We start from the raw sequence: 24,669 nt of genomic DNA, 5'->3' as shown, positions 1-24,669 counted from the left end.
CCATTCTGGAGTCTTCCAGGCTCTCGGTCACACGAACCGCTTCCTAGGTGCTTGTCAGGCTCCCATCTCGCTTAGGAAAATAATCCTTCCTAGTACCTGCAACAATTAATTTAAAGCGCACCACCATGGTACCCATTAATTGTTAGCGCTTTGCATGCAAAATAACACACTGTGGACTAATCCTAGTCACGGTGGGCGTCCCCACTGAACACATGTGCACATCTAAACAAATATATATATAAATAAATATATATATATATTTTCTCTGGTTGACCGAGGTCAACACTCTTGATTATAATTAAAGAGCTTCGACCAAAGGTCAAGGCGCTTTAATTATAGCCAAGTCTCTCCAACCGGAGTTGGCACATCTTGGTTAACCGGGGTTAACCCTCTTGGCGCATGCCAAGTCTTGTTGACCAAAGTCAACATTCTCTGACCGTAGTCAGGTTTACTTGACTGGAGTCAAGTATCTTTGACCGTAGTCAATCCTTTGACCATTAAAATAACTCTTTGACCGTAATTAACACATATAACATTCTTTAATTAAGATCAAATAAATGGTCAACTGTACTTTGACTTAGGATATTTACATTGTGGTGACATCCCCTCGGCTTCTATTCAGTTGACCTCAACTGAAAAGCTTCCTTGTAAACATCCAAAAGCTGTGGATGATCGGATAACATGTCTTCGTCCATCCACTTGGCATCTAATGCCGTATAATTCTTGAATTTTACAAGATACCTGTAAAATTCCTTACCCTGAGGGCCTTTACGTACAGTATGGTACACAATTTGCTCTGGCTGAAGGACTTCCTCCAGCTCATCCACTTCTGGTGGATCCTCTGATACTGGTTCTGTAGGCTCTGGTCCTTGAAATTTCTTGAGAAGACTCACATGAAATGCATTGTGAATCCTCCAATGCTCTGGCAATGCTAATCTGTATGCAACCTCATTTATTCTTTCTGTAACCCTGAAAGGGCCATAGTATCTGGGAGATAACTTTGCATACACTTTCTGTTTGCCTTTAAACTTGCGGAGCCTAGCTTTTTCAAACTTTAAAAGTACCCAGTCCCCTTCCTTGAGATCCAACTGTCTCCTATGTTTATCTGCAGCCCTTTTATGTTTCTCTTGAGACCTTTCAATTGCTGTCCGGACTTGGCTGTAAGCTGTCTGGAGGTCTCTTACAAACTGATCAGCTGCAAATATTTCATCTTTAGTCCTCAATATAGGTGGCAAAATCACCTTTCCATATATGACTTCAAAAGGGGCTTTTCCTGTAGAGCTATGTACTGTATTATTGTAAGCAAACTCTACTAACGGTAGGTACTTTTCCCAGTCTGAACTCTGGTCACCCACGTAGCATTTCAACATATCCAAAATGGTAGAATTTGCTACTTCACTTTGACCATTTGTCTGGGGATGGAAAGAAGAAGAAAAATTCAGATTCGTCCCCATGTTATCAAATAAAGCTCTCCAGAATAGACTGGTCATTCTGGGATCTCGATCACTAACAATGGACTTAGGCATACCATGATGTTTAAAGATCTGTGCCATAAACAACTTAGCCATATGATCTGCCTTTATGGTTTTGCGAACCGGAATGAAATGAGCTTGCTTGCTGAATCTATCAATGATAGTCCAAATCCCATCATTCCCTGACTTTGATCTCGGCAAATCAAAAATAAAGTCCATTGTAATATTTTCCCATGGTGCCTGAGGCACGGGAAGAGGCATAAGTAGGCCAGGTGCCTTCTGTCTATCATACTTGATTTTCTGACACGTAAGGCATTCAGTAACAAACTGATGTATATCTTTCCGCATTCCTGGCCAAAAGAAATACCTCTCTAGTGCTAGAGTTGTTGCTGTAATTCCTCTGTGTCCAGCATAGGGAGGTGCATGGCATTCCTCCAAAATCTTTTTCCTCATCTCCTGGGTGATGCATAGGCAATCATCTTTCATTAAATACCCATCTTTCAGGGAATAGTGACTGGTAGATTGTCCTTCTTGCATCTGCTGTAAAATTTCACCAAAATCAGAATCATGAGCATATTGTTCTCTCATGCCTTCCAGGTCCTGATGATAAGCAATAGTTACATTATTGACCTGGGGTCTTCGGGACAAGGCATCTGCCACTCTGTTCCGAATTCCTGGAGTATGGACAATCTGAAAATGATACATTGACAGCATGTTTGCCCATTTCATATGCTTCTCTGAAAGCTTGGTCTGAGTTAAAAAGTATTTCAGACTTTGGTGATCTGTTTTGACAGTAAAATCTGCACCCAAAAGATAGTGTTTCCATGTATGGATAGCATGAATTACAGCCAATAACTCTTTCTCATAGATTCCTAAATATCTTTCCGCATCCCGAAGTCGTCTGCTTTCATAGGCTACTACATGACCATTCTGATGCAATGCAGCCCCAACACATTCTCCACAAGCATCACAATCCACATCAAAAGACTGATACAGATCCGGAACTACCAGAATAGGCTCTGTAGTCAACTTTTCCTTGAGTGTATTGAATGCTTTCTTCTGTGATAATCCCCATGTGAAGGCTGCATTTTTCTTAGTAAGGTCATGTAATGGAGCTGCGATATCAGCAAAATGTCTGATAAACCTTCTGTAGTAAGAACACAAGCCTAAAAAGCTTCGAACTTCATGCACAGTTTTCAGCTCTGGCCATTCCTGAATGGCACGGATCTTTGCTGGATCCATTTGTATCCCATTCTTGGATATTATATGCCCCAGATAATGGATTTCTTCCAGGAAGAATTCACTTTTCTTGCTGTTTGCATAGAGCTGATGATTTCTCAGCTCTTGAAACACTATAGCAAGATGTTCTCTGTGGTCTTCATCTGTCTTAGAAAAAACTAAGATATCATCAAAGAAGGTACCGGTAAAATGCCTGTACTTCCGGAAGATGCGATCCATCATTCTGTTGAATGTGGCTGGAGCATTTGTCAATCCAAAAGGCATCACTAAGTATTCATACAACCCGAATGTTGTGCGGAATGCTGTCTTATGCACATCCTGAGGCTGTATCCTCACTTGGTGGTAACCACTCTTTAAGTCTATCCTGCTGAAAACTGAAGCTCCATTTAATTGATCCAAGACATCATCAATACGCGGAATAGGGAATCTATTCTTGATGGTCATTTTGTTCAGTGCGCGATAATCAACGCACATACGGAATGAACCATCTTTCTTCTGTACTAACAGTACAGGGGAACAAAAAGGAGACGAGCTGGGCTGAATCAAGCCTTTGGACAGCAAGTCCTGTACTTGAGCCATAATCTCCTCTCTCTGAGTCGCACTGACTCTGTAAGGGGGTCTGTTTGGTGGCTCACTACCAGGCATTAACTCTATCTGATGATCTTCTGGTCTCTCTGGGGGTAACTCCCCTGGTAAAACATCAGAAAAGCAATCTTTAAAGTTTACCAAAAACTGAAACTTATCTTTGTCTGCATCATTCATTTCAGCATGCATATCAGTCTCTTTTTCTTTTACAAAAACCATGTACGCAGAAATTGCAGACTTTATTGCTTTACTGCATGAAACATCAGATACAATGGGGATAGTATCCCCTTTATTCCTGGCAATTACACGCTGATTTTTCCCCCTATGTACAAATTCCAGCACTCTTTCAGGAAGAGTCAACTTCACTGCCTTGCGGTGAAACCAAGGCATCCCCAAAACTACATCATAATGTTTCAGTGGAGAAATGAAGAAGTCTTCCTGATCCACATAACTCTGAATATGAAGACGGAGCTTCCCTATCAAGGGAGTAACTGGCACAGGATTCCCACAAAACATTTGATCGGCATCCAAAGCCCTGCCTAGCTCTTCCGTCTTTATTCCCAGCCTCAGGGCTAGATCCTCTGATATGAAATTATCAGTAGCCCCTGGATCAAATAAAATCAGCGCTTGCTGGTCTCTAACTTTGCCCCATGATAGCAGCAATTCTCGTTCTTCTGGGTTCAAAGCATGACCCAGTATATCAGGAATACCCCCCCGCCATTGGCTTTTGCGGTCCTCGTGGCTTCTCTGCCTCTTTTCCCTTCGATGATGAAGGCTTTTCTGGGCACTGGGCAGCCACATGCCCCTCTTTTCCGCACCTGAAGCATTTCCCATCTCTACGGAATTCTGCTATCTGTTCAGGGGTAAAAGTAGATTTGCCTTTATAGGTCTTTGAGAACTGAGTACCCCTCGGCTTCTGAGACTGAAACCCTTTCTTTTCAGCCTTAGGGGACTCTTTCTTTTCTGATTTTTGAAAATCAGATTTCTTTTTATCAGCACGTCCTGCATGCAAGGATGGTACTGTAGATGGATCTTGTAGCGGTACAAGACTCGCTACTGAGGCTGAATGCATAAGATCTTGAATATTCTTTGCCCCCAAAGCATTCACTACTGCCTGAATTCTTGGAGTGAGACCTGCTCTGTACTTCCTCATCTGGGTACCTTTGGAGATCTTTTTGAACGGTGCAACCTGCAAATAAGCATCCCAGAACTTTTGGTTGTACCCATCCACTGTATCTCCTGCATCCATGTGCAAGCTGTCCCAGTCTTGAAGAACATGGTCTCTGAACTGTTTAGGCATGAACTGCTGGTAGAAGGCTTTCTTGAAGCCCTTCCACTTTCTTGGGGCTGACCCATCTGTAGTCAGTGCACTCCACCATGCACTAGCCGTTGCTGTTAAGTGTAAGCTGACCATTCTTAATTTGGAGGATTCTGAAAATTTCTCTGTACCAAATGCAGCATCAAACTGTCTGATAAACTGCAATGCTTTGTCTGTATGACCATACTGTCCATTGTAGGTCATAAACTTGACAGACTTTCCTCCCTCTTTAAATTCCTTGGTCGCTTTGGAAGACTTTCTCTTCCCAGACTTCTCGTGTTTCCTTCTTTTCCTGGATGGTTTATCTGATAAGGAAGAAGAAGACACAGAAGTCGAACTCGAGGTAGACGGTGATGGACTAGGAGATCGGTGACGATGCCTGGATGTCTTTTTACTATGGGACCGTCTCCTATGAGATCTATGAAATCTCTCTCTCTCAGACTGTACACGGGAGTGTGCCTCTGGCATTGGCACGTCATATACTGGATCAGGCATAGCCTCTGCTGGAAACAAATGCTGAGCCCTGGGATCCCTTTTTAGATTTTCCAGCTCTTGTATACGAGTGCGTACCATTTGTTCAAATTCTTGTTGAGTTTGCAGCACATTCCTCTGTTTTGGATGCTCATCCCTATCTTGAGAATCCCACTGGATAGGTGATTGATCCATATTCTGAGATCTGCAGATTTTCTCACACTGTGCAAGTAATTAATGCACACTACCTTTGCTTTTCCAACAGAAAAAGTACCTCAACAAGAGGTGTTTTGCACTCACAATCTATGCCAGTACGGGCTGTCAGTTCAAGGCATGTACCCACACAGTTGCCAAAGCATCATCAACTATGTTGCCCTGTTCTGGCTGCTGCAGATGGCTTCAAAAGGCATCTGTTTTTCCCTCTTTTTACTGTTCAAAGGCATGCATTTTCCTTTTTCTGCAAATCTCTGTTTTCTCTGCTTTTCTCTGGTTTTCTGCTACTTTTCTGACAGTAAAAACCTGACAGGCAGGAGAAAATTGATAGCCAAAACTGTCTCTGCGACTGTCTCTTTTTTTTTTTTTTTTTTTTTTTGTGAAAACAGTAACCAGATGGAGTGACTGTTAGTTAGTCTAACCAGACTAACTGGTTCTGGTTACACCAACCAAACTGATCTGGTTAGGCCAGATTAACTGGACCAGAGTTGAACTGACTGAACACTGGTTCAACTAACCAGAGTTAACTGACTGCAGTTGACTTAACCAGGGTTTCACTAACCACAGGTCAACCAACCAGGGTTTAACTGTACCAGGGTTAGCTTAACCACTGGTCTGCCAGGCTGGCTGCCACGTGTCAGTGTGCCACGTGTACTGCCACGTCATCAGTCTGCACATGCTGCCACGTCAGCACCCACGCGTGCCTGCCACGTGTCTGCCTAGGTGGCACCCTGGCCACGTCAGCACAGCCAAAGGTTTCAAACCTTGGCTATGGAGGAAATCATCGCGCGTCGCGCCTTCTGGAGATTCTGTAACGGGACCTTGTACGTGCGCCGAACCATCAGGCCTCCACCTTCGATTTCTTCAAGCAACGAACGATGAAAACACCCGTTCGGTGCAGGCGTCTCTCAAGCATAACTTTGGGCGTCAAAATCACTAGTCCTTCGTTATCTCCCGAGAACCTGACTGGCCTTACATGAGCGCAACTTACACATCCTTTCCCGAGGCAATAGGTAGCAGCTGGCTTCGCTTCTTCTATACCTACGCCAATTAAGGGCACGGGAGTCCTATTACCGCAGCCACAATCTCCTGATTGGAATTGATACCCGTCGATGATCTCCCGTGAGATTACGTGAATCCCGTCGATAGCCGAACTAAGGAAATCATTTCTGATCACTTTGCGCCACGAATTCTCTCTCTTACGCTGAATCGTCACAACCTGAGAAGGTTATGAACCTTCGCTCTGATACCAATAAAACCGGAACTGATCGTGGGAAAATGAACAGCTATGGATTCACGTTATCTGACTGAGTTAAAACTGTCCACAGCTCTCCCTTCTCTCTCTCTCTCTGGACAAACACTAGGGCCCAGGACAAACTGTCGGGCTGGACCCCCCCGAAGGTCTTTATTACTTTCAGAAATACTGTTACAAAAGTTCAGCCTCAAGCTGTCTCGTAACTCTCTCTCTAAAAACGTCAAAAGAACTCTCTTTTTTACAAGGGCTTCAAGCCCCATTCAAATTGGCAACATGCCACTTGTCTAAAATCTAGACTAACTCTTATTACAAGCCACATAGGGCCATTCTGGAGTCTTCCAGGCTCTCGGTCACACGAACCGCTTCCTAGGTGCTTGTCAGGCTCCCATCTCGCTTAGGAAAATAATCCTTCCTAGTACCTGCAACAATTAATTTAAAGCGCACCACCATGGTACCCATTAATTGTTAGCGCTTTGCATGCAAAATAACACACTGTGGACTAATCCTAGTCACGGTGGGCGTCCCCACTGAACACATGTGCACATCTAAACAAATATATATATAAATAAATATATATATATATTTTCTCTGGTTGACCGAGGTCAACACTCTTGATTATAATTAAAGAGCTTCGACCAAAGGTCAAGGCGCTTTAATTATAGCCAAGTCTCTCCAACCGGAGTTGGCACATCTTGGTTAACCGGGGTTAACCCTCTTGGCGCATGCCAAGTCTTGTTGACCAAAGTCAACATTCTCTGACCGTAGTCAGGTTTACTTGACTGGAGTCAAGTATCTTTGACCGTAGTCAATCCTTTGACCATTAAAATAACTCTTTGACCGTAATTAACACATATAACATTCTTTAATTAAGATCAAATAAATGGTCAACTGTACTTTGACTTAGGATATTTACATTGTGGTGACAGTTACCACCTCGACGATCAGTGGATCACCCAATTGAACTTATTTCCACCGTCGAAACCTCCTTATCGGGTTTCTTACACTCAAAATGAAGAAATCCAAAGACAGGTGACCGAACTACTCAACAAAGGTCACATTCGGCCTAGTCACAGCCCTTTCGGATCTCCTGTACTACTTGTGGAAAAAAGAAATAAGTTAATGCGCCTCTGCATCGACTACCGAGCCCTCAACAAGCTCACTATAAAAAACAAGTATCCATTGCCTCGCATCGATGATCTCTTCGATTAACTTCTACACGCAACACAATTCTCAAAGATTGATCTTCGTTCATGTTATCATCAAATTCGCATACGAGAAGACGATTAGTACAAGACAGCTTTTCAAACAAAGTATGGACACTATGAATGTTTGGTCATGCCTTTTGGGTTAAACAATGCCCCGGCCACATTCATGACATTAATGAACGACATCTTCAGGCCTTTCCTTGATAAGTTCGTCATCGTTTACCTTGATGACATTCTCGTTTTCAGCAGATCCCTTTCGGCACAGTAGTACAAGTTCTTTCAAAAGATCAACCTTCGACTTCCGAACAGAAGATTTTCTCATCCTATTCTTATACGGACGACCTTCTCTGTTATCAAGATCGCGTCTGTGTACCACATGATAAGGATGTTCGACATCTTTTGTTTAAAGAGCATCATGTAGTTCTTTATGCTGCCCATCTAGGCATCAACAAGACTTATAGGTTACTCAGTGCAACATACTACTGGCCTCAGATGAAAAGCGACGTCATCAAAATGGTTTCATCTTACGTCTAGTAAAGACTTCACTTCTGTTGGTTATGGCAGTAGAGGAGACACCAACAAAGGATCCTCCTGAGTACCTCAACCAACCTTTTTTCCAGCCCTACCTGGATATTTTTCCATAGGAATTGCCAAAGCAGTTACCACCTTGACGACCAGTGGATCACCCAATCGAACTTATTCCCGGCAGTAATCCACCGTCGAAACCTTCTTATCGGGTTTCTTACACTCAAAATGAAGAAGTCCAAAGACAGGTGACCGAACTACTCGACTAAGGTCACATTCGGCCCAGTCGCAGCCCTTTCGGATCTCCTGTACTACTTGTGGAAAAAAAGAATAAATCAATGCGCCTCTGCATCGACTACCAAGCCCTCAATAAGCTCACTATAAAAAACAAGTATCCATTGCCTAGCATCGATGATCTCTTCGATCAACTTCTACACACGCAACAGTCATCACCAACATAAAGGTGCAGCCACTGACAAGCAAAACAACCCTAGGACTTTGTACCATCTGTACGGGTGACCATAGATGGTTCGATTGTTCCAAGCGACCAAAGCAAAATTCCAATATGGAACCTAGTACTTCCCAAACGGAAGATGCTACCCTAGTACAAGACAAGAAAGGCAAAGCTGTTTGAATGGCAAATACCATCCATATGAGCCTTGCCAGTAACCCTGAACCTTCCCTGGCCACTTAAGTACTTTGTGTCCAAGGATCGATTCGTGGAACAACGGTCACTATCCTCATCGACAGTGGCTGCTCTCATAACTTCCTAGCTAGTTCTATGGTCGAAAAACTTCGGTTGACCACCAGTCCTAGTCCCATGGACTATCAGATTGAACTCGCAAATGGAACCACCTTCTTGTGCAACATCAGGATAAAAAACTTGTCTTTTCGCATACAAAATTATACGGACAAGTTGAACTTCGACATCATGCCTCTTTCTCGGTACGATGTCATACTTGGATAAGAGTGGCTCTACGACTATGATCCATCAATCAGTTTTCGCAGCCATACTATCCAGTTTGTCCACTAGAGAAAACTTATTGAGCTAACTGGTTCTAGGGACTCTCCTTCAACCCCAGTTGCCTCTGCCCTACAAGTAAAGAAGTGGGTTCATAAACGTCAAGTAAAGACTTCACTTCTGTTGGTTACGGCAGTAGAGGAGACACCAACAAAGGATCCTCCTGAGTACCTCAACCAACCTTTTTTCCAGCCCTACCTGTATATTTTTCCACAGGAATTGCCAAAGCAATTACCACCTCAAAGACCAGTGGATCACCCAATCGAACTTATTCCCGGTAGTAATCCACTGTCGAAACCTCCTTATTGGGTTTCTTACGCTCAAAATGAAGAAATCCAAAAACAGGTGACCGAACTACTCGACAAAGGTCACATTCGGCCCAGTCGCAGCCCTCTCGGATCTCCTTTACTACTTGTGGAAAAAAAGAATAAGTCAATGCGCCTTTGCATAGACTACCGAGCCCTCAACAAGCTTACTATAAAAAACAAGTATCCATTGCCTCGCATTGATGACCTCTTCGATCAACTTCTACACGCAACACAATTCTCAAAGATTGATCTTCGTTCAGGTTATCGTCAAATTCGCATACGAGAAGGCGATGAGTACAAGACAGCTTTTCGAACAAAGTATGGATACTATGAATGTTTGGTCATGCCTTTTGGGTTAAACAATGCCCCGGCCACATTGATGACACTAATGAACGACATTTTCAGGCCTTTCCTCGATAAGTTTGTCATCGTTTACCTCGATGACATCCTCGTTTTCAGCAGATCCCTACATGAGCACAAACAACATCTTCACCAAGTTTCTGAAATTCTCCGCGCGAATTTTCTCTACATCAACGTTGAGAAGAGTGAGTTCTTCAAGACCCAACTCGAATATTTGGGACGTGTTATTTCAGCGCAAGGCATCTCTGTGGATCCCAAGAAGGTCGAGGTAATCCGAAACTGGCCTACTCCTAAGAATGTTCATGATGTCGGCTCTTTTCTCGGATTGGCAAACTTCTACCATACAAAGGTCTATCAGTTTTCCGAGATCGCAACTCCTATGTTCGAATCATTGAAAAGCACAGCTGTTTTTCAGTGGCTTCCCGAAACAGAGTATAGTTTCCAACAACTCAAGCAAGCACTCACTGCCACACTAGTTATGGCTATTGCTGACCCAAACCTTTTATTCGAGGTCATGACCGACGCTTTCAACATCGCTACAGGAGCAGTCTTGATGCATGAGGCAGAGTTATTGCTTTTGATAGCCATAAATTTTTCGATATCCAAACCCGATACCCAGTTTATGATAAGGAGTTTCTTGCCATTGTACATGCTTATCGCTCTTGGAAACATCATCTCATGGGAGCCGAATCGGTAGTCAAGACAGACCATTATTCTCTAAAGTATATCTTTACTCAGCCCGTCATGAACGGTCGACAAGCACGCTGGATTGAGTTTCTGGCCAACTTTCACATGACCATTGAGTACATTCCAGTACTACGCAATGTAGTTGCAGATGCTCTCAGCAGGTTAACTCTAGCATCAATTATGGTAATCTCTACATTATCTGTGGATGTTCTGAATTCATTCAAAGGAAAGTATCTCAATGATAAAGACTTCGGCACAGCAGTACAAGTTCTTTCAAAAGATCAACCTTCGATTTCTGAACAGAAGATTTTCTCATCCTATTCTTATACGGACGACCTTCTGTATTATCAAGATCGCGTGTGTGTACCACATGACAAGGATGTTCAACGTCTTTTGTTAAAAGAGCATCTTGTAGTTCCTGATGCTGCCCATCCAGGCATCAACAAAACTTACAGGTTACTTAGTGCGACCAAACAAGCCTTGTACCTAGGCACATCATCACCTGTGACCTTCATTTTGTAGACCCATTTACATGGCAATGCTTTCTTTCCATTTGGCAAAGAAACCAAGTCCCAAGTCTTATTCTTCATAAGTGAACTCATGTATGATTGCATAGCATACTCCCACTTGCATTGATCCTCGTGCATCATAGCCTCTCTGTAGCAAGAAGTCTCCCCGCAATCAGTAAGCATCACATAGTCGACCCCTGGAACAAACCTATCAGGAGGTCTAGACACTCTAGATGATCTTCTCAAGGGCATTTCAGCTTGCTGTCCCACCTGCATATCAGCCACATTTGGCTCATCATTTCCACCAATAGATGATCCATCATCTACCCTTGATTGTATACCTGTGGGAGTACTTGGTGGTACCATTTCTTGCACATTTGGTGCATGGACAGCTTGCTGTCTATTAACATATGCAGGTGGATTCACATCTTGGAAAGTGATTCTCCTCATTTCCACATCCCTCATGGGTGCCTTATGCATCTTCTTCTCATTGAAGACTACATCATGGCTGCGTATGATCTTCTTTGCTTCTGGATCCCAGAGACTACTGCTGGTCTTAGATGAAAAGCGACGTCATTAAAATGGTTACATCTTGCTTATCTTGTCAACAAATGAAAGCAAGCCGACGACTCCCAATAGGACTTCTTCAGCTCCAACTGAAAGGTGGGAAAGTATTTCCATGGACTTAATTACAACATTACCACGATCTTCCAGAGGTAATACTTAGATTATGGTAATTGTTGATCAATTGTCCAAAATGGCACACTTTGTTGCTTGCAAAAGAAGTGCACAGGCTTTGAACATTGCCAAACTCTTCATACAACACATCTTCCGACACCATGGATTGCACAAGAATATCGTATCCGACAGAGATCCTAAGTTTACCGGTCACTTTTGGATTTCACTGTTCGAATCTTTGGGTACAACTCTATTGTTCAGTTCAGCCTACCACCCAGAATCAGATGGCCAGACTGAAAGAGTCAACCAAGTTTTGGAAGAAATGTTTCGACATTATATTCAGTCACGCCTAGCAGCTTGGGAAGAGTATCTACCACTCCTTGAGTTTGCTTATAATAACTCTTTCCATAGTGCCATCAGCATGACTCCATTCAAAGCAGCTTATGGACACACTCCTTGTACCAATGAATTTTGTACTTCAACATTGAGTGGCCCTAGTTGATCAATTGGTTCAAGAAATGCAAGACATTCTACTCCAAGTCAGGGATAATATGCGAAAAGCGCAAGAGCGGTATCAACGGTCCGCTAACAAACATAGACGTCACCTGGACTTTGAATTTGGCAACATGGTGCTATTATTTGTAGCCCGACATCGCTACAAGACGGTTAAGTCTGTGTTTCCTAAGTTGCGACCAAGATACTATGGACCTTTCTGGATCGTCAAGAAAAATTCACCTTTAAGTTACAAATTGGAATTACCACCATCATGGGGTAAAATCCATCCGACATTTCATATTTCTTGGCTAAAGACGTACATTCTAGGCGATGAAGCAGTTTCTCTTGCAGGTGATTATGTCCCAGAAATCGAAGACGATTATGTTCTCCTTATTCTTAAGCGTGTTCTGGACCATCGACAGTGAGAGACTCGACATCGACTTATCACAGAATTCCTTGTTGTTTGGCGAGATCTGGACGACTCCGACGCTACTTGGCAATCTGATGAAGACTTATAGCAGTACCCTGACATTTTACAGCAGTATTTTCAGAATTTACCGTGATATTTTCTACATCAGTTCATTATCTCCACCAGGGTCTTATTTTGAGTGGGAGGGGATGTCACGATCTGTGACGTATTCCTTTCTCTATACCTTAGACTTATGGATGGTTTAATGAATGGACACTTGCGGAAGGGTATGCCCTTTCGACGGGACACTTCCTATGAGGCACCACCCTTCGCAAGAGGCATTGTATTGAAGAGACACTCCCATTGTTATGTACCCTCTCATCAAGGGTCACACCCTTCACAAGGGGTACACACCTCTTCATGCACGTACACTTTGGAGTACACACCTTTTCATGTGTGACTCTTCACTCTCTATATAAGAGAGGCCCAATTGTATGAATGACACACGACAGACACTCAAGCAATACAAATATTCCTTGTTCTCTGCTATTTCAGTCTCCTTTGTGTTCCTTAGCACATTTCTAAATATAGTAAATCTAGGATTTCTTACATGAGAGGGGTGCCAACAGGGTCAACTCTCCACATGGGAGGCCCAATATGAGAGGGACGAGGGGGACGACCAACACTTGTAAGAACCTAGTGTTTGTGATATCACAAAGGTGGCCACCCGTAGAGACACATGGCCAACCTCATGGTAATTGAAGGTGAGTGCAATGTGAGAAACTCTTGAGTGCTAGGATGTGGGCAGCATTGTGGCTACCATTCAATTGTCTATTTGTTTTGTTTTATCTCCATGGGCCACACAATCCATGAGGGTCCCAACCTACTTACAATGCACCCATGGGCTTAATGTTGCTCATAGTATTGCACTTGCACAACATCTACCATTTGCTGATTGAGAACTTGCATAGTTCTCTTATTTTCCACATGGAGCTAGCACGGTGGAATGCGCCTGTTCTTATCTAAATTGTGCATTAAGTCTCAAGTTTAGTGGGTGATGATTGTGGGTTGCTTTAGATGAATATGCATATGAGAGTGATAAGAAGATAGGGTATCAGAGAGATGGTGAGTGAGAGTGAGAGTGAGAGAGAGAGAGAGAGAGAGAGAGAGAGAGAGAGAGAGCGATATTCCAGTTTTTTGGAAGATTTTGTTTCTTGACTTGCTTGTTTATTTTTGCTTAGTCACGTGCTTCCTTTCTTCTTTATTTCTTGTTTTCTTTCTCCTTTGTTTATTTGACGTATTTTAGTAAGCACTGGGTTTGCCCAAGAGACTTCGCGGGTCCTTTTTTTGTGTGTGCAAAAAGTAGTGCTAGTTATATTGCTTGAAAACGAGAGTAAAAGAGGGCCTAAAGGCCAGCAGGCTGTAATCACAAAACGGATACAGCCCGTGGTAACAAAATAATAATTACAAGCCTCTCAGGGCATAATCATCGGAGTGTGGACAAACAGCCACGGTGGGGGGGAGTAATGCCACTGAAGACTCTGAGCAGAGTGCTGGAAGAACAGCTCTTGATGGTCCCAGTCGCGAATGAAGCGCCGTCTCTTCTCCTTCCTTGCCCGGGACTCCCCCTGAATCTGATCCCACTGACCCTTGACCGTGTGAATGATCGTGCTCCAAATGTCCGCTAGGGTCTGGGTAGCAGAAGAAGCTTGATCTCCTAAGTTCTAACGTCTGCGCGCATCTGGAAGTCCAGATATGCCAGCCTGCAATACTCCCTATGATCTCCCAAACTGGGTGCCGAGTCATCACTCCTGCATCTGTCTTTGTCAGATGCCAAGGGAAGCTGTCCATGTATGCCTAGGTGGCCTGCGTGATGAAGAAAACTGGATCCTGCCTAGAGAACTCATAAGCCAAGTGATGTCCCATCTCGGTGCTGCACCAGCAACGGCTCCCCAAGTGACCAGTCCTAGCTCGGGTGCAGCCCTCGCTAAGATCCCCATGACTCCCTTCCACACTGTCTGAGCATGCGAGCAGCTCCAAAGGCAGTGCTTTAGGGACTCCTCCTCCTGAAAACACATCTGGTAGTGCCCCTCCTGCCCCATTTGCCTCAGCCATCTGCCAATTGGTAGCCCCTTGTGGGCCACCATCCAAAGAAAGTAAGAGATCTTCCTCGGCCGCCAGCTTGCCCAAAGAGTCTTCTAGAATGTGCGAAGAAAAACCAGAGATATCCCTTGGGCATACCAACTATGTGCCTGTGTGGGTAGCCTGCACTGGAGAGCCCCAAGAGCACGCCTACCAGTACGCGCACTGTATGAGAAGAAGGGGGTAGGGTTCTCTAAGGTCTCCAGTGGTGGCCAGCGCCACTCCCTTGGGTCCCACTCCACCTCTGTCAAGGAGCGGCCCTCCCAAATCCAGAGTCTCCAGTCCTGGTCCTGCATAATCAGGGGGTTTATATGCCACGTTTTCCCTTGCAGCCCTATGATGCGAAGGCGCTGCCAGGGATGCTGGGGGTCGATCACGGCCTCTCTGCTCTAGGGACGGCTACCATCGGCGACGGAGAAGAAGTGAATCGAGGAGTCCGAGAAAAGGCCTGCAACCACCAAAGGAATGCCACGGGGTGTGAACTACCCTAGCCACCTCTCATCTCCCGGGAGGAGCTGTTTGGTGATCATGGGAATCCTCCAACTTGCAGGAATGGCAGCATCGATCTCCGCTCGCCAAGCTTGGATCCCACGTGCCGTACCTACTGCTGTTGCCAGCTCGCCTGGGCTCAACTGGCTATAGACGTCCCTCCAAACCCGGAGCGAGCGCGTAGGCCCACGTGCCCAAAGCGCCCATGGGATATGGGATCTCTCTCCAAGCTGGTGACTTGTATCATCTGTCACCTGGCTGCTCGAGATCAGGGGCTGTCTGTCTATCTCCTCTCGGCAGATGGGGGGAACCTGAGAGAGGCTGCGCCGCAACTTCCTCCAGACCGAGACGAGGCCACGGAGGAAGGGGGAACGGGGTTGAGTCAGTGGGGCTGAAGTGAAAATCCACTGGATAGACGGCTGCCAATCACCCCCTCTCTGGGGGATACACGCGCTGAGACCATGCTGAAGCAAGAGCTTCCACGTCTGCCCTCTTGGGGTCAGACCGCGGATGACTAACTTGCCAAGTAATGCCTGACTCTGCAGTTCTGGATCTATGATGCCAAGACCGCCCTCTGTTTGGGGGAGAATGACCATCTGCCAGGTGACCCGGGCTCTGGTGGTGCCAGAACCATCTGAGCCAGACCAAAGAAAGTTTCGCACCAGTCTCCTCAGTTGGGCTACACACGATCTCGAGAAACACCAGCAAGATGCCACGTACCAAGCGGTGGCAAGAAGGACCTGATTGACCACAAGGGCCCTGCATGCCAAAGGAAGCCGAGCCGTGCTCCAGAAGGCTAGCTTCCGTCGTATGGAGACTAGGACCGGTAAGAACTACTGAGCTGCCGTGATATCCAGACCTACCTGGAATCCCAGGTAACGTGTCGTCTGTCCTCTAGGGATCCAGCGAAACCCCAGGAAAATACCTGACTGTGAGCTGGCTCCCGGATCCGTAAGAAAACCGACTGACTTATGCCAGTTGATTTTCGCCCCAGCGGCTAGGCAAAAAACCTCTAAAGACAGTCTCACTTGCTCCATTGACTCGATATCATCCTGCACATACAGGGCCGTGTTGTCTGCATACTCGGAGTCCAGAAGTTCTGCATTGTCTCGAATAGGGAGGCGCATCCCTCGGAGACCAGTGGTACGGGCTCGTAGGAAGTGAGTCATGGCCTCTGCAAAAAATAGGAAGAGGTAGGGCGCAAGGGGCAGCCCTGACGCACCGAGCGCTCGAGGGTGAATCTCTTCCCCATCCTGCCGCTGATGATAACCTGACTGGAGGCCGATCTGTAGAGACTAGCAATACCTCTGATCCACTCGTTCGGGAAACCGAACCGAGAGAGTGTACCTTCCAAGAAGGACCAGTCTACCCTTTCGTACGCCTTCTCAAAGTCAAGGAGGAGTATGGCAAGGTGCTGGCCATTGTGTTGGGCCCACTCCGTCGCCTCTGAGAATGTGAAAATGTTGTCCAAAATGCTGCGGTCTTGGACAAAACCAGTCTAGGTGTCATGGATCAAGTCATGTAGCAGGGGGCGGATGCGGCTACTGATCATCTTGGCGAGGATTTTATAGGCAGTCGGGAGGAGGGTGATAGGGTGCCACTGTCTGATCTCCTGACGGTCCCCCCCTTTGGGATGAGGCAAATCAAGCCTGTCGCAAGGCTCTCTGGCATCTGTCCGCTGGAGAAGATATGCTGGAAGGTTGCGAGCAAGGGCTGGTGGACCTGCTCCCAGAAGGTGGTGAAGAAAGCTCTACGAGCCCATCCTCACCTGGGCATTTCATCCTGCACATACAGGGCCGTGTTGTCTGCATACTCGGAGTCCAGAAGTTCTGCATCGTCTCGAATAGGGAGGCGCATCCCTCGGAGACCAGTGGTACGGGCTCGTAGGAAGTGAGTCATGGCCTCTGCAAAAAATAGGAAGAGGTAGGGCGCAAGGGGCAGCCCTGACGCACCGAGCGCTCGAGGGTGAATCTCTTCCCCATCCTGCCGCTGATGATAACCCGACCGATCTGTAGAGACTAGCAATACCTCTGATCCACTCGTTCGGGAAACCGAACCGAGAGAGTGTACCTTCCAAGAAGGACCAGTCTACCCTTTCGTACGCCTTCTCAAAGTCAAGAAGGAGTATGGCAAGGTGCTGGCCATTGTGTTGGGCCCACTCCGTCGCCTCTGAGAATGTGAAAATGTTGTCCAAAATGCTGCGGTCTTGGACAAAACCAGTCTAGGTGTCATGGATCAAGTCATGTAGCAGGGGGCGGATGCGGCTACTGATCATCTTGGCGAGGATTTTATAGGCAGTCGGGAGGAGGGTGATAGGGCGCCACTGTCTGATCTCCTGACGGTCCCCCCCTTTGGGATGAGGCAAATCAAGCCTGTCGCAAGGCTCTCTGGCATCTGTCCGCTGGAGAAGATATGCTGGAAGGTTGCGAGCAAGGGCTGGTGGACTTGCTCCCAGAAGGTGGTGAAGAAAGCTCTAGAGAGCCCATCCTCACCTGGGCATTTCTGCCCATCAATAGTGCTCACCGCATCCTACATCTCTGCCACGGTGAAAGGAGCGAGAAGGGTTTCACTCATGCTAGGCTGCACGAGCGACGGTGTATACCTCCACACCTCCTCCTTGCATCGGCGGGCACGAGGATCTGGGGGGTCCTGCTGGAACATGGATCTGTAGAAATCTGTCGCCAAGTCCCGGACCTTGTCTGGATTTGTCTTGACACTACCATCCTGCGCTCTAAGAGATCGGAGCTGTTCCCCTGCTGACCTCTGGCCATGAGTCCTGAAGAACTCTCTGCACATCCTGTCGCCTTTCCTAGCCCAAAAGGACTTGGAAGCATGAAACAAGAACTCTGAGTGTCGCTGGGTGATCTCCTCTAGCATGGCTCGGGCTCTAACCTCCTGTCGTCTGAGCTCCTCAGAGCCTGGACAAGACTGCTGCATCCGCTGTATCGAGGCAAGATCTCGTCTGAGACCCCTCTCCTTCGCCCACCACTGCTGCTTGACCTGAATCGCCTCCTGCTGATAGATGAGACTAGACTCGGCAAGAACCTGAGCTACTTGAGCGGCCGTATCCACAGGTCCACTATCCTGCTGCGAACCGTTGCTCTGGAGTAGATGGAGTCTGGGATCCGGCACGAGCGTGGAGGTAAGGAGTGAGAGGCTGAGTCCAGGACTAGGATGACTGGGGCATGGTCAGAGAGGGTCGTCCCTGGAACCACTCTTGACTCTCCACCTCTGCCTAGCGCCCAATCGCTGACATAGAAACGGTCCAACCGCTCCAGAAGTCTGCCTCCCTCCCTCCTGTAACCCCAAGAGAAGTCCAGACTCCCTGTCCATCTGCAAAAGGAAGGTTCCCTCCAACTGTCCCGACCTCCCATAGCGAACAAGGAGGAGTCCCAATCCGCCTGCTCCGCGTGAGCTATACCGAGGAACTCTGTGCCCCGTCCCTGCTGATCCTCTAAAGTCTCAAGGTTATTGAAGTCCCCTCCTACAATCCAAGAATCCATTTCTGGCAATAAGTCTGTCAAAGAGCTCCATAAATCGGCTCTCCGTCTGAGGTCGGTCGGGGCATAGATATTGAGGATGCCGATGCGGGATCCCTCAATATTCAAGCCCACCCAAAGCGCTCCCTTGCTCGCCAATTGAAGGTTCCCAGTAGGTGTGGGAGCGTCCTGTGAGGACCTTCCCACACTTATTGGTCTAAGAAGCTGAAAGCTTGTGTTCCTGCAATAGGAGCATCTACCCTTCCCACCAAGGCTGGCTGGAGCTCCTGTCTGAGCACCATCTTCGTGGGGCCGCGGGTTCCTGATGAGTGGAACCCGTTGATGTTCCAAGAGATAATGCGTATAGTCATGAAGAGGGAAGAGGGGAGGTGGGCCACAAACAGCTGTCTGCTTGCGGTCGATGTCGAGGTGGTCGGAGGATGTCCAATGTGCAAACGAAGGCACTTCTGTGAGGGTTTCGAAGGAGAGGCCGGATCATCGGACCCATCCTCTAAAACCTTCAACAGAGGGGAGAGGCCCTTCGTCCCATGGTGGTAAGCTCTCTCTAACCAACTCGAAGCCTCCGCCAGGGAAATACTGTAGAAGCCCGCTACCTCTGAGGTCCTCCAAGGGCGTTCCACGTAGATCCACTCCAGAGGCGGTCGAATGATGACCAAAAGGCGGAATCGTTTGGCGCTGTGGCGCCATCTCAGACGAACGTCACGCTCCTTCCACTGCTGCGAAAGAAGCTCTGTTGCTCTGTTATCGATCCAGCCCCGCACTTGCGCTTGGGACTGATCTCGAATCATCTCCCAAACATTTTCATTCGTCCATTGCTCATTCCCGTCACTGGTGATAGTGAAGGAATAGCTAGGACCATCATGGGGGGCAAGGACGAACACCTTACCCTCCGCCCCCTTTCGAAGGAAGAAGATGCTGATGTCTAGGCATGTAGGGAAGGAGCCAATACTAGCTGCATCCAAATAATCCCAAGGTCTTGCTCGGTAAAACTCCAAAGGTAGAGCTCTAGGAGTTGCCCTTGGGTGTGGGGACGAGGATGAGGAGTCAGAACCAGAAAGAGGGGTGCTGGCTGTCGAACGAGCTGGAGTGGTGCTGGCCATCTGCGGGGAAGGGCCTCTCCCCTCCACCAGGCCAGGAGGGATAGGCGCAGAGGAGGTCTGTGTTGGCTTTGGGGCCGCAGGCGGATGGGGGGGTTCCCTTGGGATCATGCTCGAGGGAGAGGGGGGGGGTTGAAACCAAAGGTGCTGGGGGGGATCCCGGAGGGGAGGGAGGTAGGGAGACCGAGGAGGAGGGGGGAGGGGGGGGGGCGGGGTGAAGGATGAGGGGGAGGCTGGCTGATCTTCTCCTTCCCTTTCTCATTCCCCTTACCGGGCTGCTGCTGATTGGTGACCACAGGGGTCTCTTGCTGTAGATGGGAAGGCTTTTTTGGTCCTGTTTTGTTTTCTTTTGACCTTAGTCCAGCCTTCCGCTTCGGGAGGGGGTGTCGATGCCTGACGGGGGGGATCCTGAGTTGCCTGGATGGGGGCTATCTGAGGTTCTGTCCTCGTGAAGCGAGGGCAGGAGCGCGCCTGGTGCCCGAAGCCGTGGCATCTCAGACACTGATCTGGGCGATCAGTGACCATAATGCGCTGCGTCACCACACCTGTGTCCGTCTCAATCTCGAACTCCGAGGGGATGCTCTGTGGATCTAGGACTGCCACTTTGACATGTGGCACCCCTTGGGCTGCCGCCGCATCAACGAAGGTGTCTTGCATGAGCCAGCCAAAGTGCGCCCCCAGGTCCTTGATGATTGGGCGAAGCTCTGTTGTGAGGCCTGGGAAAATGAGGGTAACTGGATGGCGAGGAATGCGGAAGCGGGCATCGAAGTCCGCTACACTAAAACCCCTATACCATGGGACCATAAGGATGATCTTCCCACCCACAGAAGTAGGGGACCGTCTGACCATATTGCTCGCAACGTGTGCTGAGGAGAGCTTGAGCCAGAAGATACCACGTCCCATGAGTGCGACCTCCTCAATGTGGCTGTCCTCAAGGTAGAGGGTGGACTACAACCAGTCCCTGATGTCTGCTCGTGAAGGGGCGTAGCCAATGACACTCCCATAAACAGACGTCTGGGAGAGGTCAGTGGCGGCCTGCTTCACCAAGGAGACCTGATGCTCTGTCAGTGTTATGCGGTAGGCTAATGGAGGGGGGGGTCCGTCTGGGCCACCGGTTCCGGGCTCACGGCCGCCATACCGCACCGACAAAGTGCGAAAGCTCCAAAAGGTGGGGGAAAGGAAATGGCAGAGGCGAGGGAGGGGGGAGTGGGATGGAGGCGGGGGAGGAAAGAGGGAGGGATGGAGAAGTACGGGGAAGTGGGGGGAGGAGAGGCGGTGGAGTGGGGAGCGAACGGCGAAGGGGGGAAGGAGAGGAGGAGGGAGGGGGGGGGCAGCGCAGCGCAGCGCAAGGCGGGGAAGAGGAGGGAGGAGAGGGGAGGGTGTGGCAGCGCAGCGCGAGGGGGGGCGGGGAAGAAAGGAGAGGAGGGAGGGGAGGGGGGGGGGTTGGCAGCATTGCGCAACGGTGGGGAAGGGGAGGAAAGGGCGGGGGGCGGTAGCGCAACGCGAGGGGGGGGAGGCGAGGAGAGGACGGAGGGGCGGAGAAGGAAGGAGAGGGGGGGGGATGGCGGGCGGAGAAGGAGGAGAGGGGGACGAGGAGGCGCGGCGGCTGCGAGCTGGGAGGCGGCGGAGAGAGAGGAGGGGGAGGGGAGAGGGGGCCGCGCAGCGCGAGGGGGGGGTAGATGGGAGCGGGGGAGGGGTGGGAGCATTCGCAGGAGCGTCAATTTTTTGATATGCATCTTCCTGCGGGTCTTTAGAAACCTAGTATAGCTGCTTATGCTTGGGCACTGATGACAACATAAGTGTTGCTTTGCTTGCTGAGTATGTCTTCCTTTTGTTTTTCATAAAAGTTTTTGTTTACCTCTTTTTTCCTCTCTTTCATATTCTCTTTTATTTTCTCTTTTATTTTCTGTGTAGATTTTTGATCTTTAGAACAACAAAAAATCTAAATTTGTATGATTGGACTTATTCTAGTCTTACAAAGGCAGCTCCAAGAGGAGCTGCCCACAGCCCAAGATAAAGGGCTGGTGGGGTGGGTCTTATGGCAGACTGGTCGGCCAGAATGAGGCTGCCAGTTGGCTGTTTCAAGGGGCCTTGGGCCCTATATAAGGAAGGCCATTGAGCCTCAGTTTTGCATCCAGCAGGTCAGCCATCAGAGGAGCAGCAGGAGCAGTGGTACACACACCCTCAGGCCTACATCCAGGAGGCAGAGGAGTCCAAGAGTTTCTGCAGACTGAGCTCATCAAGGGCTGGACCTTGGCTGTCTTCTAGGGCAGCAAGTAGCTGAGATCTTTGGACGGAGAGTCTACATACGTTTGAGGTGGAGCACGCGGTCTGAAGTTCTAAAGATATACGGCAGATAGTAGAAGTACATGTTGAGGATTCATCTCAACATCATGTGTTCATATGTGCATAGCACTAACGCATAGAGTGCTAAAAGGCACAAGGGTTAGAAGCCCTAACCCTTAACCTAAAAGGGATGTATATATTGATTCTTTAGTGTACAGCTAGTCATATGTGGTGTGCTCTCTAGCTGTGCCCTCTCTCCTCATCTCCACTCTTCTTCTCTCTTCTCTCCATATATGTTCATTGATCAGAGCTCCCTTGCCTTCTGTTGAGGCGTTGTGATCCGTATGAGAGTGTGTGATTGAGAGTTCTCTTGAGTGATTGTGAGTTCCTTCCGTTCACTTCTGTAGAGAAATTTTCGTTCATTTCTTTGAGAATTTCCATCCATTCTTTAAGAGAGTTATTTTCATCTTGAGTGTTTCTTGAGAGTTGAGAGAGTTAGATCTTTATGAGTTGTACCATCTTATTCTCTTTGAGAGAGAGAGAATTATCTTCTTCTTGGTTGAGAGATTCATTGTCCAAAAGAGATCTTTTGCTCTGAATTCTTCTTCGCAAGAGTGTCATTGAAAAAGCTTAGTATTCTTTAGAGAGAGTCTTAGACTCTGTGAGTCTATCCTACGACCTAAGCTAGTGCAAATTGACTCTAAAGGCGACTATAACAAGCGCAAAGGCTCCCTCGACTACACAACCCATACACTCGATCCACAGATCCTTATGGCAGCCTCCTGCGACTCTTCAACTAGCTAAGGTGCCAACTGTAGCTACAAGCTCCTATTGTTGCAGCATCGAGCGACCCTGCTACAACGCTCTTCTAACGCGGCTCACAAGCATAGCATATGCCAAGGGACGCCCACACACCCAAGCCTCATCAATCGGCTTCCGGTGCAAGCACCTTCCTCTCTTTACTACCTGACTTTACTACCTGACTTTCATCGACGACTATAGCAGATATTGTTGGGTCTACTTTCTGAAAGAGAAATTTGCAGTTTTTTTCAGATTTTAAGAATTCAAAGCCATGGTTTAGAACCAGACATGCAGAAAGATCAAAGTCATGAGATCAGATAGAGGAGGTGAATACATGCCTTCAACATTCATGAACTTTTGTAGAAGTAATGGCATTCGAAGACAATCCACATGTGTAGATACTCCTCAACAGAATGCAAGAAGTTAAGGAAGAACGGTACTTTCGCAAACAGTGCTAGAGCAATGCTTAGTGAGAAGCATCTTCCAAAGCAGTATTGGGCAGAAGCAATTGCCAATGCAAACTACTTGCTTAATTAGCTTCCGACTGAACCAATTCAAGGTATGACACCTTATGAAGCATTCATTGGACACAAGCCACACATTGGGCATCTTTGCATATTTGGTTGCATAGCATATGCCCACATACATGACGATTATTGAAAAAATTGGATGGGAAGTCACGCAAATGCATCATGGTTGGCTATAGTGAAGAGAGTAAAGCATACAAGTTGTATGATATCATAAACTGAAAGGTCATCATCTCCAGAGATGTAATTTTTGATGAAGAATCGGAATGGAAAACATCAAATTCTAAGGGGATGAGACATACCGATTACTCAGCCACCTATAGAAAAGGTTGATAAAGAAGAGCAAGAATTGGCAGAGACACCCCGAGAAGAGCGACTGTAACTCAGATGGTCTACTAGGGAAAGCAGACCACTAGCCAAATTGACATATGCTCAGAAAGGAAAAGCAATGCAGGTTGAAACTACCAATTAGAATTCGAAGAATGGAGTGCATGTGTGGAAAAAAGAGCCCTAAAACACGAGACTTGGTTGATAAAAACATGTAGAAGGACCGGAAAGCTGCACTCTAGTCTCGCTATCGGGCCGCGCCGTAGCCTCGCTGCTCCCTGCCATTCGAGCTAGGGGGGTGCTAAGCTTCCTGCTTAGCACTACCTCCCCTTTTTTTTCCTCTCTCTTATGCCTGGTCCTGCACCAAGGTTATGATTTTTAACACCTCACAAATAGTAACTTGGCTTTGGAAGTTCAAGACTTGCTTTTAGCGTTTTTGAAGTAGCTTCTCTCCTCTTCTTGCCAATCATCATCCCTCTGGGATGCCGACAATGGAGGGGACTGCCACTCTTGTCAACACATTGGATAGGGCTTTTGGAGAGCGCTTCAGGCAAAGCACGGTTTGCCTGTAGCCCTTTGTTGGTGTTGTCCCGTTTCTTCCGCACTTGGTGCACTTCAAAGAATAGTTTTCACCCTCCCTTTTCTCCCTCCAAGCGGTTCGATGGTTCGTGCTTCATTTCACACTTTGCTTCTTTGATTTAGTTTTTGGTGCATGTTCTTTATGGTGGACAAAAGTGGGGGCAAAATTTG

At 47.5% G+C, this 24,669-nt stretch overlaps 1 protein-coding gene across 1 annotated transcript in view; it reads left to right on the top strand.

Annotated features, from left to right (window-relative positions):
• SMU1 (transducin family protein / WD-40 repeat family protein) overlaps positions 1–24,669 on the top strand; it is an 85,228-nt gene that overhangs the window by 12,582 nt on the left and 47,977 nt on the right. The window lies entirely within an intron of this gene.

This window comes from Dipteris shenzhenensis, chromosome 26, assembly GCF_047967505.1.
Source record: "Dipteris shenzhenensis isolate YYH24624 ecotype China chromosome 26, Dip_SZ_1.0, whole genome shotgun sequence".
In the NCBI taxonomy this organism is placed as follows: domain Eukaryota; kingdom Viridiplantae; phylum Streptophyta; class Polypodiopsida; order Gleicheniales; family Dipteridaceae; genus Dipteris; species Dipteris shenzhenensis.
Note: the sequence above shows the minus strand (reverse complement) of the source record. Positions and strands in the feature narration are given on the sequence as shown.